The following is a 12,652-nucleotide window of genomic DNA, read 5'->3' on the forward strand; positions in this document are numbered from 1 at the left end:
AAGCCGTCCTGTGTTCCTGGGGGAGAAGGGGAGCATGGAGAGACCCGGCAGAGGGTGGAGGATCAACAGCAGTAGTATGCTTGAATTTACCTTGTTGCAGTTCTCAAAGAGTGCTAGAGAATCTTAAACTAGAAACCAGATGAAGATTCCCTACAGCACCAACCACAGGACCTGCACCACTAGGTGACAGAGAATATTTATTTAATGAAGCAGGACTTTGCATTTTAGTGGAGTGACAGTGTATTACATAAGCCCGTCATTATTCCCCTCCCAGCCCTGCCCCAGCTGGACCAACAGAACACAGTGAGGGTGGGGGGTGACGTGGGGTGGGAATAGTCGTAGGGGTGTGCAGTAAACCTATGCGTGTGAAAGGTATCTTGCTGAGGTCCTAGAGCCATCATCTGCACCTTTACCTGCAGCTCAGGGAGAGAGAGGAGACAGAAAGAGCACAAAATTGAGGAGCTGAGCCCAGAGGCATTTTTCTATCCCTGCGTTCTGTGAAAGAACATTAATTGAGCAGTGTATTAGTTTCCTTTTGCTGCTGTAGCAAATCACCCAAATGTAGTGGCTTAAAATAACACAAATAGTTTTTTTTTGGCAGCACTGTGCTGGCATACAGGAGCAGCATGTAGGATCTTAGTTCCCTAATTAGGAATTGAACCTGTGCCCCTTGCATTGCATTGGAAGCACAGAGTCTTAACCATTGGGCTGCCCAGAAAGTCTGATGACTGAATCAGACTCTTAGCTGGGCGAGCTTCTTAGTGAGTTACCTATGAGGACTTTCCACCATCTGTAATGTTGAAAATCTGATTTTCAAAGAGGTCGTGCATGTGTGCTAAGAAGCTTCAGTCACATCTGACTCTTTGGGATCTGGACTGTAGCCCACCAGGCTCCTCTGTCCATGGATTCTCCAGGCAAGAATACTGAGTGGGTTGCCATGCCCTCCTCTAGACCTTCCCAACCCAGGGATCAAACCCATGTCTCATGAGTCTCCTGCATTGCCAGGCAGGTCTTTAGCACAACCGGGGAAACCCATCTTAGAGTTCAGGAGGTCAGAAATCCAAAATAGGTCTCACCCACCAAAATCTAGGTGTTGGCCTTCCTTTCTGTTGACTTCTGGGGATTTTTTTTTTTTTTTTTTTTTTGCCTTTTTCAGCTTGCACAGGCCTTAGCTCCAGGCTGCATCACTCAACCTCATGTCTGTTTCTGTGACTCTGACACATCTTTCCTTTTAGAAGGATCCTTGTGGCTACATTGGATCCACCCAGATAATAATCTAGGAAAAACTCCATTTTAAGATTATGAATTCCATTTGCAAAGTCCGTTTAACCAGTGGAAAGCTGGTGCAAGAGATAAAGATATGAATATCTTTGAGAGGAGAGGGCATTCTTCTGTCTACCACAAGCACCATGTGATTCAACACTGTGCCAGCAGGCTCAGGAGATATGAGGTCTCTGCCTCTAATGGAGTGGGGACTGAGATCATGCAGACAAATCAGATTTTCTACATTACAAATGGCGGTCCTCATAGGTAACTCAGTAAGAAGCTAGCTCAGCTAAGGCCAGCAGCTCAGGCTTCCTGGTCCAGGTGACATTTGACCTAGTTCTGAAAGATCAGCATGGGTTAGCTACAGGAGTGAGAAAGGGAATTTTAAGCCGATTGAGTAGCATGTGCAAAAGTACAGATGAGTGTAAAGATAGCTCAGCAGTTTTCACGACTAATAAAGTGTTGGGTTGTATTGCTAGACTTGGGAAAAGATGAGGCTGAACCCAACAGCTCAGCTAGCTGTGCGAGATTTTTTCCTATAGTAGGTTCTGTTCTGGGCTCAAGGAACAAGGACGTTAATTTTTTCTCACATGAATTAAGAGGTTGGGATTAACCCATACACACTACTATATATAAAATAGATAACTGGTAAGGACATACTGTAATGCACAGGGAACTACGCTCAACATCTTATAATAATGAAAAAGAATCTGAAAAAGAACGTATGTATGTATAAGCTACCCAGGTGGCACTAGTGGTAATGACCCATCTGCCAATGCAGGAAACACAAGGTTCGATCCCGGGGTCGGGAAGGTCCCCTGGGGGAGGGCATGGCAACCCACTCCAGTATTCTTGTCTGGAGAATCCCATGGACAGAGGAGCCTGGCAGGCTACAGTTCATAGGGTTGCACAGAGTAGGGCACAACTGAAGTGACTTAGCACTCACATGCACACGTGCATATATATATGTGTATATATATGTATGTATATATAACTGAATCACTTTGCTGTACCCTTGAAACTAACACAACATTGTCAATCAACTATACTCCAGTAAAAACTTTTAAAAAAACATTGCTTCCCAACATTCATGGTGTTAGGAAAGTGTGTTCAACTCTGGTCAAGCAGCCGAATGTATTTTAATCTACCTTTTTATTAGATACTTTTAATGATAAAAGCAAAAGAAGCTACAAAGCTAAATGAAGATAAGCAATTGATCATCTCTTGAAAATATTAAAGACAATATCTAGAAGAAGATGTATAATATATTTTTCATAAGATTCAATATAGTTCTGATCTCTTACGACTAGCCTCATGAAAATTTTAGTGAGATTTTCATTAAGGAAAAAAAGATTACTGTGGTAAAGACCCAAAGGTGAATTGCTAAGAAGTTTGAAACAAATGTGATATTATTGAACCATTTCACACTAAAGAGCTTGTAAAACATGTATTGCCCTGCTATTATGGAAATTTTATCTGATTTTTATCTTTTGAATATGGACTAATCCCCAGCTGGTGCTTATTTCACTGGCTGACAAAAGAAATGGGAACTGTATCTAGAAACTCTGAGGGTCCGTGGATCGAGGCGGAATGAAGGTTTGAAGTGACTAAGGTTTGACATGTAATTCCTGGGCAAGGTCAGAGGTCACAGATGTCATGTCAAGCAGGAACCAGACTGTAGGGGCTATGAGATTTGGACATGAACTTGGAACTCTTTCTACTCAAAGTGTCATCCAAGGAGCTATAGCAGCGTAGGGAGCTGGCTATGTCCCCACTCCATCAAAGTCACATTTTAACAAGCTCCTGGGTGACTGCGTCATACTGATGTTTGAGAAGCACTGCTATAGAGATCTGAAGACATCGAAGTGTTGAAAGCGAGAATGTCAAAGAATCATATTTACGTTTTCAGAAAATCATAGAGTTGGCAGTGGGAGGAGAAGATGGGGTGAAGGGAAAGGTGATGTTGGAAAGAATAGAGACTGGGAGGAAGGTAACTCGGGACGATAAGGGCTTGGGCAAGGGTCATGGCCATGCAGATGTCTGATTAGCTGTTGGGGAGAGAGATGGTGATACCCACGTTTTCTGACTTGATTGGTGGAGGCAGTTAAAATGGGAGAAAATGACGCTGCCTTTGGCCACTGTGAATTTGAGAAGGAGGTGAAACACCCAGGTGCTTAAATTCAGCATCAGACAACACAGTGGCTGTGACGTTCAGCAAGTCCTGGAGAACAGAAAATGAAGAATCACCCAGGGAAGTAGGAAAGCCAGGAGAAAGGATTCAATATTATGTGGAAAGCTGTCTCAAAGAAAAGTCAGATCAGACAAACACTCAAGTATATCCTTTGGATTTGACATTTTGGAAATTTCAGTGAGCTTCTTAATTATTTGTATGCCAAAAAATGTGGGAATGAATTGCTGAAATTAGGAGAAAGTGAAGAGAAATGAAATGGGATGCATACAGGGAAGTCACTAAAAAAATCTAATTTAGGCCAAGTGGACTTGTCGTAGCAGGTGTGATTTTTAAGGACTCTTGTGGAAACAGACAAGCCACTTGAAAAGGAGGGTGCCTCAGCAAAATTCTTGCAAGAGCCAGCTGAAGCATGGGGAGCCCAGAAATGAAAAGAAAAATTAAGAAAATGGAGATCAGAGGTATTAGAGGCTCTATGACGATTTTTACAGAAAGAAAGCAGAGAAGAATGCTTTAAATAAGCGATCGAGATGGGTGACTCTTAAACTGTGATCATTATGACTTTGTTCAATTTTGTGCTACTTTATTAATGTTATGGAAACAGACCTGGCACTGTCTTACTTAACGAATAGCTTCCCCGTTGGCTGTTTATGTTACACAATGTGTTCCTTTCTTTCCATCTTTGTGTGTCTATTGTAGGTTTTTGATATGTGTTTCCCATGGAGTTCATATATATTGATTTATAACTGTACCCACTTGTTTTAAACTGGCAGTCATTTAAGTTCAGACACATTCTAAAAGAGCTACATTTTTACTCCCCTCCCCACATTTTGTGTTTTTAATGTTGTATGTTACATCTTCATGTCTATCCCTTGATTGTTTATTGTAGTTGCTTTTACAGTTTTTTGTCTTCTAAGCTTCATATTGGCTTATTAAGCGGTTGATTCTCAGTCCTTATTATATTTTTGTCTTTTCTATTGGGATTTTCCCTTTATATAAATTCTTACTTCTTTTCCACTTAGAGAAGATCTTTAACATTTCTTTTAGGGTTGGTTTAATATTGATGAACTCTTTTAGCTTTTGTTTATCTGCAAAATTCTTTTTTCTATTCTAAATGATAATCATGCTGGATACAGTATCCTAGATTGTAGGTTTTCCTGTAGAGAAATCAGCTGATAGACTTATGGGGATTCCATTGTATAAGCCTCTTTGTTTTTCTCTTGCTTCCTTTAGAATTTTCTCTTTTTTGTTAACTTTTGCTATTTGAATTATGATATATCTTGGTGTGGCTCTATTTGGGTTCATCTTGTTTGGGACTCTGTGCTTCCTGTACCCGAATGTCCGTTTCCTTCTTCCAGTTTGGGAAACCATAGTTTCCTCAAATAAATTTTCAATCCTCTCTCTCTTCGCCTTCTGGGACCCCTGTAATGTGACTGTTGATGTGTCTGTGTGTGTGACTGTCTCTTTGTGACCCCATGGGGAAATGTTGATATACTTAGTATTTTTCCAGAGATCTCTTAATAAACTACTTTCATTTAAAAAAATTTTTCTTTTTGGTGTTCTGATTTGGTGAATTCCATTAGTGTGTCTTCTAGGTCAGTTAAGCCTTTTCCTGTATCACTCATTCTGCTAGCCAGTCCCTCTAGTGATTTTTGATAGCATCTGTTGAATTCTTCACTTACGATTGGGTCTCTTCTATGTTTTCTAGTTCCTTATTACAACTTTCATCGTGTACAGCTATTCTTTTCCCCAATTCAGTTACTATTTTTACTACCAATGCTTTGAATTCTTGATCTGGCCAATCGTTTATTTCTCGATTATTGTTGGGTTTTTTTCCGGGATTTTTCTCTTGCTGTTTTAATCCAGAGTAGTTCCCCTGCCTTTTGATTTTGCGTAACTTTCTCTGCCTCTAGGCATTTAGGTGAAACAGTTACTTATTACAGTCAGAAGGGAGTGTTCTTATGTGGGAACATCCTTATACAGACTGCAGAGGCCCAGTGCTACTGGGGTAGGGGAGCTGAATCTGACATGAACGCTAAGGCGTGTCTTTTTGTCGGGGGCGAGGGGGGGGCTTCTGGCAGCCATCACCTTGTTGGGGGGGGGGATGAGCTTGGAGATGGAGGTGCTTGAGTGGGAGCTGGATATGAGGTGGGACATTCCATCTGCTCAGCTGCTGTCACTGCCTCATTAGAGGCAGGAGCTGATCCCGCATTACTGGAGCAGAAGCCGTGAAGGTCAGGGCCAAGCTGGCTTTATTCCCTTCTCCACTGCCCACACCACTGGGACCCCCGCTCCAGAGCGCTGAAGCAAGTGGGGCCTGAGCGAGCTCTTGGCTCGTGTCAGCCACAGACAAAAGTCCAGGCTGTCTCTGGTGAGCTTCTTGTGCAGACACCTGCAGTTGTGGCCCTCGCTCTGCTCAGACGCAGCTTGGGTGCAAGTCCGCTTTATCCCTCACAGCGCCCACCGTCCCCTGCCTCTCCAGCCCTATTGTGAAGCCTCCAGCCATGACAGGTGGGGCCCGCATAGACTTCCGGCCTGTATGAGGAGATGAGCTGTGGTAGGGCAGCCAGTGTCGGAGATCTGGGCTCCTGGGAGCTGCTTGACTAAGGGCCAACAGCAGCCACCACCACCCCATCCAGCTCTGCCCCGGGACCAAGGTGCTTCTGCATCTGAGTTTGAGTCTCCTCCTGGTCATGGCCATCCCAGCATGGGGGCAACACTGTGCCATGGGGTGAGCAGGGCTGGAGCGTTTGCTTGGCTTGGGCTGGGGGTACTTGCCGAGGTGGTCACGGGAGACATAGCAACCCGAGAGCAGACCTCTCCTCACCCTGCCTGGAGGCAGGCCAGCACACCGGGGCTTCTCCCTAGCAGTCTCCAGGCTCCCCACATTCCTCCCATTAGGCCCCGTGGTCCTCCAACCACCCAGGAGGGCTCTTCTGCCTTGCATAGAACCCCAGGACTGGAGTGTCCAGTCTATGCCTCTCACCACTCACTCCTCAGAGCTATATTAAACAATATTTACTCAACATATAAATTTGGAGGACACAATTCATCCCATCCATAACTTTTCAGCCATGATATATTTTTTTTGAACTTGAGATCATTTTGTTCCATCCTGACAACTAATCAGTTCAGGGATGGTCTCTCTGAATGACTGGGTCATAAAACTCTTAAGTGTGACATTTTACATTTTCATCCTTTAGCATACAAATAATACAAGCTTTGCAAAAGCTTGCATATCATCACCACCATCATTGCTTCCTCTAGATATGTTAGCATCAACAGAAGTTGGGAAATGAAAATGGAGCATGAATGGGATGCTACTTTGTAACAAAGAATTGTATTCATCTTAGTCTCAAACATTGCAATTTAAAAAAAAAAAACAGAAAACTTCTACTTAGTTATTAGATTTAAACTTAAATATTCAGAACAAAGCTCAGCCCTAATATCTACTCAGTAACTTAATTTCAGCCCATTATTCGGTTGTGACATCCAGTTCTTTAAACTGTTCAAGGAGAAACAGAGGGCTCCTTCTGTCAAATAATTGTCCAGCTCAGGGCTTGGTGTGCATTTTCTGAAAGGACCACAGGAAATGTATCTCAAGCTTCACTGGTCTCTTTTGTATTTTTCTCTCTGTTTTTCTTTATAACACTTTCATTCTTAGCTCAAAGTTCTTACACAAACGGACCACAGGTTGGATTTAACCTACGGAGATCTAGGCAATTGCCCACTTGGCAGGTACTTCCTTCAAGCCTTGTAGAAGCAGATACCATAGTAAGATAATCTAATTCCTCCATTCTGATTTCAGTACTCTTTTTACAACCTCTGAAAAGAATTTATATTTTCAAATAGATTGTCAAACTTCTAATGAAAAATGTCCTGATCACAAAACACAATATTCTAAATTACTTAGCAGCTATTTTCTAATTTCAAATGAATAAATTGGCAAAATGAGTTTTGTGACCTCTGTGTGTGTGTGTGATGTGTTTGAGAAACTTTAGTTTGGAACTAGACCTTGGAACAGGGTTCCAAGGGTTACTCCATCCCGGGTGGTCCATCCGGGAAAGCGAGCAGCATACCTTTTCCAAGCACTATCCATTTTCGGTCGAGACAAGTGATTGATAGCTAAAATGACTGAATGGCTGAAATCTGACAGTGGCCTTGCATTCTTGGTACCAAAAGTATAGGTTCCATTCCATCCTACTCTGTGGTCCTTTTAGAAATCATTTTACTTCTCTACCCATCTCTTTCCACATAGGCTGTCTACAAAGATGGCTGCTAACACATTTTCTGCTCTTGTACCTGCAGACCACTTGCCCTACCAAGAGGCAGAACCCATTTTCCCAGCCTTGGAATCCAGCCAGGCTCAGTGACTGGCTTTGACCAGCACAATGTGGTGGGAGTGATGCTGCACTAATCCCAGGCTTTACAAAGTCTGCTTTTGCTCTCATGGGCTCTAGCTCCTGTGTAAAGTAGCTTACCCTGTTGTTTGGTCACTAAGTGATGTCTGACTCTTCAACCCCATGGACTCTAGCCCACCAGGCTCCTCTGTCCATGGGATTTCCCAGCCAAGAATACTAGAGTGGATGGCCATTTCCTTCTCCGGGGGATCTTCCTGACCCAGGGTCAAACCAGCGTCTCCTGCATTGGCAGGCAGGTTCTTTACCACTGAGACACCTGGGAAGCCGCAAGCTTAGTCTACACTACTGAATAATGGCAGACCACGTGGTGAGAACCAGCCAGCCCCACCTGAGGTCCAGACATGAGTGAAGACATCCTGGGTGTTCCAGTCTGAGCTAAGGGCCTGGTTAAACGCATCTTACCCATATAATCACTATGTGGGCAGCCAAGCCAATCCATCTCACACCATCACAGGAAATAAGAAGTTGCTATTTTAATCCACTAAGCTTTGGTGTGGCCTGTTTCAGTGCAGTAGACAGCTGAAATGCACCAAATCTCCCTATCCTTCTCTCCAGCAGAAGGCCTCACACTCTGCCCTGCCCAGCATCAGAGGACAGCAGAACGGAGGAGGAGGTCACTTGGAAACCCCCCTTGGGGATCCTGATACTCCCCTCTCTCAGTTAAGGATAGTTTGGGCTGCATCTAATAGACAAAGCCCTGGTTACAGTGGCTTAAATGATGTGGAAGTTTCTCTCTCATTTGAAAGCTAGATGCAGTTTGTGAAGTAACTGCTCAGAAACAGTGCAGAATGTCACAACATTTTCCTTCTTTTCTTTAAATTAAGTATACTAATATCTTTTTAAATGCTAATTAATTTATTTTCTCTATGGTTGCACTAGGTCTTCGTTGCTATGCATGTGCTTTCTCTAGTCGCGGTGAGTGGGGGCTCCTCGCTGGTTGTGAGGCATGGGCTTCTCATTGTGGTGGCTTCTTTTGTTGCCAAGCTCAGGCTCAGTAGTTGTGGCTCCCAGGCTTAGCTGCTTCAAGGCATGCGGGATCTTCCCGGACCAGGGATCAAGCCTGTTCCCCTGCATTGGCAGGCGAATTCCTAACCACTGGATCACCAGGGAAGTCCCACAGTGTTGTCTGCTTTGGTCAAGAATATGCCTTTTCCAACTTAGTAATTCTATAGCTTTATCTGTTGCTTAATTGACACTTTTTATTTCAAATAGTATTTAAGATCATTCACTGTATTTAAAAAAAATTGAAATGCCCTGAAATCCTACAATACATACATGGAAGAAATTTCCTAAAATCATACAATCCATTAATAATAATGAGATGTGAAGTTCCAATAAACTTTCCTATGTTGTCAACAATTTCTTAAAAGTTCAATGAAGGCTTTCAGAGGAAAGAATGAATGGTTTTTATCTCCAGAAAACTGGATATAAAAATAATTTTAATTTTCTTATGAAGTGATCAAGGAATATACAGTAAAAAAATAAAAAGTGCTTGATGTATTAGGGACTTAATTATAAGAGACAAGCTTCTTTTTGCATTTGGGAATGTTGGTACTTGTCAGTCTTTTTTATTCCATAATTTTAGTTATTATCTTTCCTCATTCTGCATGCCTGCACGCCAAGTCACTTCAGTCTGATTCTGAGTGACCCTATGGACCCACTAGGCTCCTATTGTCCATGGGATTCTCCAGGCAAGAATACTGGAGTGGGTGGCCATGCCCTCCTCCAGGGGATCTTCCCAATCCAGGAAGTGAACCTGTGTCTCGTACATCTCCTGCATGGGCAGGCAGGTTCTTTCTTTACCGCTAGTGTTACCTGGGAAGCCCCTTTCCTCACCCTAACCAATGTTTATTTTCATACCTAATTTTATAAAAATTCCATAAGATTTAAATTCGCCTCTGAACACTAGAAGAAAATCCCCATCAGTTCAGCCAGATTAGACTAGCCTGTTGATCCAGGAGAACAACAGCTTCCTGTTAGGCTGTATCGCTGTGAGGCTGAGGGTCCAAGAGGGCGCTCCGGACCTGCAGACACTTGTTCACAAGAGCCGTAGCTGTAGAAAGCAAGGCTCCCAGGCTGTGTGGACCGTGTGTTATCTTATCTGGGGATGGCCTATCTGCTGGAAAGCATTATTTTGTTGCTATTCTGGGATTGTTCAAGTCTCTGATAGGGACAGTTCCAGTCTGCTGAATTCTGCATTCTGTCAGAGCAAGTGGAGCCTCCCTGACATGGGTTCACTGCTAGCTGTCTCAGTGGCTACCCCTGCTCTGCGCTGAACCAGTTGGGCCCTGGTTTCTACCTCTGCACTCCTTAATTTGGGTTCCAAACACTAGTTACTTGAACACAAAGATGGGACATCTTGATTTTTTTTTTTTCCTAGCAAAAAAAAAAGTCTTAGATAAATTATTTGTTTTACATTTAAATTTCATCTATAAGTACATCTTTGCCCCAGAAATAGTGAACTTGGTTGTATTTATCTTCATTTTCCTTATTTACTCTTTGAAATAAACATTTCTTTACAATGAAAGTGTATAACTGAATCGTTCGCTATACATCTGAAACTAACACAACATCGTACATCAACTACACTGTGATTGCAGCCATGAAATTAAAAGACACTTGCTCCTTGGAAGGAAAGATGACAAACCTAGATGGTGTATTAAAAAGCAGAGACATCACTTTGCAGACAAACGTCTGTATAGTCAAGGCTACGGTTTTTCCAGTAGTCATGTATGGATGTGAGATTTGAACCATTAAGAAGTCTGAGCTTCCCAGAATTAATGCTTTTGAATTACGGTGCTGGAGAAGACTCTTGAGAGTCCCTTGGACTGCGAGGAGATCAAATCAGTCAATCTTAAAGGAGATCTACCCTGAATACTTATTGGAAGGACTAATGCTGAAGCTGAAGCTCCAACACTTTGACCACCTGATGTGAAGAGCCGATTCATTGGAAAAGATGCTGGGAAAGATTGAGAGCAAGAGGTGAAGGTGATCACAGAGGATGAGATGGTTGGATGGCACCACTGACTCGATGGACATGAGTTTGAGCACACTCCATGAGATAGTGAAGGACTGAGAGCCTGGCCTGCTGCAGCCCATGGGGTCACAAAGAGTTGGACACGACTTAGTGACTGAACGACAGAGTACTCCAATATAAAATAAAAACTGAAAAAACAAATTTCTCTCAAAGCAATTCAGTTTTAAGCAGAGAAGAAAAAGACATGTAATAATCAAGAGTAATCTTTACACAAAATAAGCTCTCCCTTTATTTGAACGTATGTTCCCTGGACAGTATCTCGACTCCAAATATGTTAGCAAAATGTTTTATGCATCACCCTCTAATTAGGGTCCAGGAGGTGGTTCTCCCAGCAGATGAGAAAAATATTCTTTTATTTTGACATTGCACCATTGTTAAATTTATGGCGTGAGAGAAAGCATCTGAAATAAGTTTTCACTATTCATTAGTATTCATGACAGGAACTGACCTGAACTTCAAGATTTTTAAAATAACCTTTAAAGAAACCAGACATTGAAATGTGCTTTATTTTCATTTGAAAGGTACACAAATGATTTTTTTCTGAACTGGCAATTTGTCTTTTGAAGTTTTGTTTTTCCTTTTCTTTTGGAAGCATTTCCTCGCGCTTTAAAATCGAATTCTAATTGCCTAAAGATTCACATTACAATGTAAAAGGAAGAATTTAATCCAGAAGTAATTTTTTAAATGGAAAAGTGTAAAAGCTTTCACAATAAACCAGTTGCATTTTATTTTCAGGTTTAACTCTTTATCTTTCCTCTCTGTTGGTAGACATAAATCATGCAAAATTAGATCATGATACCCTTTGATTCCAATAGAATCTAGTTCATTTCGCAATATAATCACCCTATTTTACAGAGATTAGTCTAGCTAGAAACATGTTTCAATATCAGTGCTGTCAATTCCTGTCCATTCTAGTCACTCATATCGTTGTAAATTAATTAGCAGAAGATTTAGATGTTTTGGACACCTTTTAAAATATAAAACTGGATAGTCTGTTTTCTCACTAGCACATTAAATCTACTTTTACATAGAAATAATTAATTCTGTTCACCAAAAACTAGTGGTCTAAAGTTTTAATTTTTTTCCAAGCCAGTTTCCTCAAGTATATAAGATCAATCTGAAAACTGATTATGTTCCATTTCATACCTACAAGGAGCCATCTTAATCGTGGAATAAATAATTTTTATTTATGCTATTTTTTCCTAGTCTCATGCAAACTCTTTGCCTTTGTTCTCACGCAAACAATAAGTGCATTTATGGCCAATGTTGGCAAGAACCTCCATGTCAGATGAACATGACTTTTGGGTCATTCATCCCAAGCCTGTCTGATCTGCTCAAATCAGGGCTCACTGATGGCGCCGCCAAAGTCGTCTTTTTTAAAAAAAACACTGATTTATGTATTCGGCTGCGTCAGTTCTTGGTGCCGCAGATGGCTCTTTGTTGGGGTGCAAGCACTCTCTAGTTGTGGTGCCTGGGCTCCCGAGTGCAGGGGCTCAGTAGTTGTGGCGTGTGGGCTTAGTTGCTCTGTGGTGTGTGGGATCTTAGTTTCCCAACCAGGGATCGAACCAGCGTGCCCTGCATTGCAAGGCAGATTCTTAATCCCTGGACAGCCAGGGAAGTCCCTGTTCATGGACTCCTGTTGTATTTTGTCTTCAGGAGCTCTAGATGTTGTGTCCATTAGGACGCAGCTTGTAAAGCTTCAGATGCACAGTCCTGCTTACTGCTCATCTCTCTTCTACC

This window comes from Ovis canadensis, chromosome 8 (assembly GCF_042477335.2).
Source record: "Ovis canadensis isolate MfBH-ARS-UI-01 breed Bighorn chromosome 8, ARS-UI_OviCan_v2, whole genome shotgun sequence".
In the NCBI taxonomy this organism is placed as follows: Eukaryota; Metazoa; Chordata; class Mammalia; order Artiodactyla; family Bovidae; genus Ovis; species Ovis canadensis.